Consider the following 6,721-nt stretch of genomic DNA (forward strand, 5'->3'; position numbering starts at 1 on the left):
GGAGTTTCTTATGATTCTCATTAAGACTCTCCTTGCATGTAGATTTACTAGCAAAGCGCCAACTTTCAGCAAAGGGTCAAGGTTTTGTCTGTTTACCTCCATTGTAGCTGACTAAGCTTTTTTTTTTTCTTAATGACTATCCCCCCGTGCGCCTTCTCTCTGATCTGCATGATCAACCGTCGCTCTTATCGGGGCCGTAACACATCACCAATATGAATTATTAAAATGTTGCCAATTAAAAGCCAAGGCTTCCTAAAAGCGCCACCGTTTCGTATCATCTGGATGACCTTCCAATTTGACCGCGGCTTTATCGCCGGCAGCTCACCGTTGTTCTGTGCTACTACTGCTGATGTTAATTTGAGTCTTGGGATGTAATTGCTTTAGAAGGGAGGGAGAGAAAAAATACATTTGCTTGTTATTAATAGCACTTGAATTAGCAGTAGATACTGATGAGTCACATTCCCCAGACAGTTCTCAACGCATGGAAATGTCTCCACTGCTTTGAATCACCTTCCTTTGTTCCACAATGTGTGAAGATTGCGGTCTAGAGAGGAGACTCAGATGTCGATTGCATCGTGTTGAATAAGTTCCGACCTATAGGAGCAGTTGATAATATCCGGTCTTGTTTCGATGGGCAACACCGACATATACCAGTCTAACTCTTGACTCGCTGAGTGGGGCTCATTGCAGTGAGGAGCTCATTTCATGTTGTCCTCCTTGTGATCCGTTGCCATGGAAACTGATATACCCCCATTGGTGTGCAACTGGCTCGAACTCCTGGTAGACTCCTTTTAATTACTCTTTGTTGCAGTTTTGCTTTTGTATTGCTGATTATGCGGTCAGGCTGGGATCCGATACGGAAGATGATGCTGTCTCAATTCCCGTGATTTTAAAAATATGTTGATTGCTGTGGATGGGGTTGGGGCATATCATGTGGGGAAAAAAAAAATACAAAATGCCATAAGCGAGCTACCGGATACCTTTAAGCAACGCATATTTAAACACAAACGGTGAGGCAACTCAGGTAGACACCAAACTGTACTGTAGTTTCGGCCCAGTGATTGTCTGAAGCTCAGCGAGGCTACAAAAATGTTCGAAGCAGCTCAGTAGGTTGCGGTGCAATTCTAATCCACGCCGCTGCAAAGTAGAACTGCAACGATTTTGCGCTGAAATGAACACTTTGTAGGACAAGGTCAGTCAAAGGTGAGCATTTTTAATCTATACAAAAGGGGAAACTGCTGATTCGGCTCTTGGGATCTCATTACATTGTGTAGGTGGTTCGAATGTTGTGGCGGCGCGGAACAGTAGCGCAATGACTGGGGAGTGTGTTTTCGGCCTGAGCTGATTAGGAGAGACTAACCTCAATTATTGCTCTTCGCTGTCTTCCAGCTCGTGCGAGAAACTCTCACAAGGACATACGTCAACTCTCTAGAGGGCGGGCCCGACAGAAATGTGCAAAGTAAGCAACCCTTGCACAAGCTGTCACCCAACTCGCGCTCGACATTAACTCGGAATGTTTAATGACACAAACGGCGGTGCGGTCGGGAGTTTCTTATGATTCTCATTAAGACTCTCCTTGCATGTAGATTTACTAGCAAAGCGCCAACTTTCAGCAAAGGGTCAAGGTTTTGTCTGTTTACCTCCATTGTAGCTGACTAAGCTTTTTTTTTTTCTTAATGACTATCCCCCCGTGCGCCTTCTCTCTGATCTGCATGATCAACCGTCGCTCTTATCGGGGCCGATGGTGATGATGCGCCAAAAATAAAACGGAGCCCCTTTTAATTATTTAAGTTAAAGGAAAGACGAGGAAGCCCTAATTAGCCCGGAGGACAGCCTGCGCCGATAACAGTCCAGCCATTTGAGGTCATAGGCAGAGTTCAAACTGAGGGTGAGTCATTGGGAATGCGAAATAGCCGCGCAATCAACAACGTAATTGTGTTTCACTTTAGTGCTCTGCTCCCTAAGAAGTGTTTGGTCCAGTATTGACCCAATTAGAGCTACTTTTCACCTCTGTCAACAAGGTTAGCCTCGGAGGTGTCAGGCTGGCAAACACTTTTTTTTTCTTTTTCGCCACATGCTGCAATTTTAGTTCCACTCGCACTGTCAAATAAGAGCTGTAACAGAAATTGTGCTCACCGAGGTGTTTCCACTGTTTGACTTAGCTAATGATGGCTGAGTATGACGCACACAGCACTCCGAAAACGTACAAGCCTACCATGTGACATGTCCGTTGAATGGATGGCTTGTCTTCCTGCTCCACTGGTGTGATGGATTGCACATCTGGTGGTATGCTGACAAAATAAATGCTAGAATATTTATTGACCCAAACGGACAGCAATAGCAAAATTCATTCCCTCGTTTGGGGTTATCGGTGTACATGAGATACGACTAGATCAGCAGATGACACTAAATCTAAAAGCATTATATTTTCTGTTGTATGCTCCACACGTCAACAGTAAAATAGTTCTTCATACTGTGTTAAAAATGGATCTCTCCTGGCACCTAGTGGTTGGTAAGGAGAGTTACACTGTCTATTCATTTCAATCCGAGAAGTATACTGTATTGGTTTGCCATTGTCGTTATTTTCATCGTCAACAATAATACAGTAGCATTAAAAATAAATGAATTCAATCTCTTTTTTTTTAAATATTTAATTTAAGAGGTTTTCTTATCCATGTGTAAATTGTATTAACGTTTCTTCTTTAATAGTAACAACAATAATATTTTTCATTACTATTATGTATGCTGCCTGAGGCTGCACACCACGACTATAATAAAATGACAATCTGAAATATTTAAATAAGTATAAAACAATGATAAACACAATAACAAGCAAAATAATAAAGTGTATTAAAAATATAAATAATAGATTATTTGAAAATTTCAAAACCATACATTTTCCCAATCACGTTTTTATTATTATTGTAGATTTTTTTTATCACTCTTTTTTTTAATTAGATAAAATATGTATGTATGTATGTATTTATTTGGTTTTGCTTTCTTCCCCTTTTTGAATGGTCTTTTCCTAAAAGCCATGCCATTTCCAATGTATCAGTGTATACTGATGAATTTGTAATGTTGATGTTGAAAACAAACTGCGGTGATGAATATTATTATTTTATCTATTGTTTGACATGTTATAAAAGTCACGCACCAATTTTTAAACTTTCAGTTTAAGATAATAGATGATAACATCTCCTACGGTACATATCGTGTGTCTGAACATGATTTATTGCACGTCCATCATTGATCAACGCAGATCGACAACAGCAGGTCTCGCGTTATTCTACGTGAACTGGCTGGCTCCGAGGAAGCGAGAGATCGAAAGCAACGTCTGCTTGGAAGTGCCAGTTTAAAACCAGAAGGGGGCAGTGCTGACCAAATCATGGCTCACCAAACGTTGTGACGTCTGTATTAGTATTGCCAATATCAATTGACTGCACTTTTGAAAAAGGAATTAGGGAATCTTACATCGGAATTTTCTTGAGACTTTTTCCAGATCCACGAAAGCTGTCTTTGAAAGCCACAAATTCCACCATCAATATCTGAATAATTTAAGGCATCTTCAACTGGATAATATCAAGATTAAAATATTTAACAAGTACCTGGATTAAAAAAAAAAAAGTCCAGTTGAAGCATATGTTTTTATTTCTCCCAAACAGGGTTTTGGCTATTTTTAGTCAAATACAACCAATGATCATTCCATCCTCAAGAGTTTGGCAACTCTCACCTATCTATCTGGGATACCTGCTCCCGATTGTGGTTCATTATAGTGCAAATTACAGAGCATGAAATCATCAAAGTATGAGCCCTGGAATTTTTCATCTACCTTGCAGTTAGTTTGACTGTATTACCTACCAATTAATTTTAGCTTCTAATACCAAAAGTTAAATTTAATGACATAATTTGTGGAAAAGTAGTGGTCCGCACATTTGTTTTCCCGCGTGTGATGTCACATCAGTTTGGGCTACTGGGTTATTTAGGCTAGTATGTTAGCTAATACTACTAGGAGTATGTTTTTTAGTGTAGAATGGTTTAACTACTGAATACAGTTGTTGAAAAGTTTACTTAATCATACCAAAGCAATTAATTAGGTTTGCATGTCAATCTAAGATTAGTTGAGCAATTAGCATGCCTGCTCCATCTTTCCTTGTCATTTCTTTGAAATTTAGAAATTTATCTCTATTTGTCGCCATCGAGGCGATGATTACTGCCTTTGGAGTGACAGCGTATTGTGTTTAACCGCACTAGTAGCTAGGCGAAGATCGTTTAGCTAGCTGCCGCGGTGGATAGCAGCGTGACCTTGCCTGGTACTTCGATTAGCCGCGATGGGTGACCGACACAACCCTCATCAAAACAACTTAATTATTATTATTGCACTTAATTGAATGGTGTACATTGAAACCATAACATTTATTTTGTGAATTTGTGAATGCATACACTTTGTTTTTCTTCTTTCTACCCACAATCTTGCTGCTGTAGACTGTAAATTTCCCCTGTGTGGGACAAATAAAGGTTATCTTAGCTCTCATTTTTTTAAATCTCAGTTTTGAATGTGTTTAGATACGGCACAGAATGTAAATCTCAATTTACAAGGTGCAATGCGAAACCGGTTATTTTGAGCCTTGTATCAACAAAGTAAGTGAGAGCAATGGGAAGTAATTTTGTGTCTGTTTTTCATTCATAAGTGTACACGATTCCCTCAAGCATTTTGACAAAATTGTATAGGTGGAAAATTGATTTGTCGTCAGATAGCATGAGCGTACATTGCCGGCTCCAGGAGATATTTGTGTGTCAACTTCAGTTGGAATCGGAAATCGCTTCAAATGAGTAAATAGGATAAACTGAAGCAATTGAAGATGATGAGTGTTTGCTTTCAAAAATAACACACTATCACAGTTGTGGGACCTTCTGGAAGGATCGTTCAAGAAAATAGGTCCCCACTTGCTCAGGGTTTAATAAATGGAAAAAATGTTGGTTGAATAGAATAGATGAATGAGTTTATCGAACTGCCACATTGTCGTTTTTTTGTGTGGGATGATTTGTTTCCTTTGCTTTTGAGTGTTTGTTGCCATCCACACCAGAGAGGGCGCTGTAGGGGGATGTGTATGTCAGTGGGGAGAAGAATGGCTTTGAAAGGTCAATGACAAAGCCTCGTTAAAGGGGAAGTCAAGTCAAAAATTGTCTTGTATGCGACCTCACTTGTCTAAAGATGGTATTCTGCTTAATATTGCGTTTGAGGAATTAAAAAAAAAAAAAAAAAGCCAGCCGTTTTTATCTATCTCAGGGGGCGGCCATTTTGCCTTGTTCTGCCGCTTGCTGTCGATTGAAAATAACATCACGCGACCGAATGGCTAAGGTATGTCATGACTGTTGCGGCTCACCTGTTTTATGGGTTTGATCATGAGACGTTCGCAAGTAGAATACAGGAAGAGGGATCTTCAACCATTCCTGTTTGTACGATCTTTCCCGAACATCCAGCTCCTTGTGATCTGACGCCGCATCTTTTCAATGGGGTTGAGGTCTGGGGACTGAGATGGCAATGGTCAACCATTTCTACAATTTTCCAAGGCTTTTAACACATGTTAATAATAAATTGAGGGCATTGTATTTCCGTATCGATTTCATGAGCGCACTCCGAGTGTACGCACTAATGGATAGATGACCAATAGACAAACGTATGGTTGGATGGACAAGTGGATGGAAAGGAGGATGGACAGGTTAGCAGATGGACGAACAGACTGACTGATAGCTGACAGATAGACAAATGCATGGACGGACTGAGACGGTTGGCCGAAGGTACTAAAAAATAGATGACAAACTGACGGACGGACAGCGGAGCAGACAGACGTCGAGCTGGACAAGCGACCAGACGGCCGGACAGAAAGGGGGACGGCTAGCGGGACGATGATGCTTCTTGAAGCTCGTCTGCGATGACGGAAGGCGGACGGTGTTAAAAGTCACCCTTAAGTGTGGCGGGGCTGCGAGAAAGTCGTTCTTGGCGCCACACCTATGTAACATTCATGCCGTTTAAATTATGAATCACAGTAAGGAGAGCTGTGTTCAAAGCTGATGAATATTTAAAGGATGGAGTATACAGATCATCATATTGACAGAGCGGGAATATTAATGTCCTCCTCCCTGAGTCTGATTAGAGGTTAAGTCGAATGCAAACTGCATAATTCATTTTCATTCTTGCTTTTTTTTTTTTGGACCTTCGGATTGGGCTCATTGTCGACGGTGTCTTAACTTTGTTGGTGAGGCACCGTACGCAATGGAAATTTGGACTTGCCGACTGTTCTAGAAGGAATTTACTGTGCGCGCCGTCAGGTTCGGTTAGCTAGCCGGTTAGCCAGTCGAGCACATGCAGGTGCGAATGTCTAACGGTGAAGAAATCAATATGATGTAAATTATTAAGAGCTCAGGAATGCATCTGACCCCTACTGTCTTGCAGCAGGCTGGGCTCTGAAGGCTGGCAGGTGGACGCGAGCGCGGACTCCCCCCTCTAACACTCATTAGTGGCTGGGAGCCGAGGCTCCTTGCGAGTGGAAAGGCAAGGATCACAGCGGGGAAGTGATGGCCCAGGCCTCTCGCAGCCCGGCTCAGCCTTCGCTCAGGCTCTGCCAGCCTCTCCCTGGAAGCTCATTAGTAAGTGCACTGATGCATAAGAGCTCGTCATTAGCGCCGTATCCCCCCCACCCCAACCCGTATTTCATCTTGG

Source organism: Hippocampus comes, unplaced genomic scaffold (assembly GCF_001891065.2).
Source record: "Hippocampus comes isolate QL1 unplaced genomic scaffold, H_comes_QL1_v1.1 scaffold133, whole genome shotgun sequence".
Classification (NCBI taxonomy): domain Eukaryota; kingdom Metazoa; phylum Chordata; class Actinopteri; order Syngnathiformes; family Syngnathidae; genus Hippocampus; species Hippocampus comes.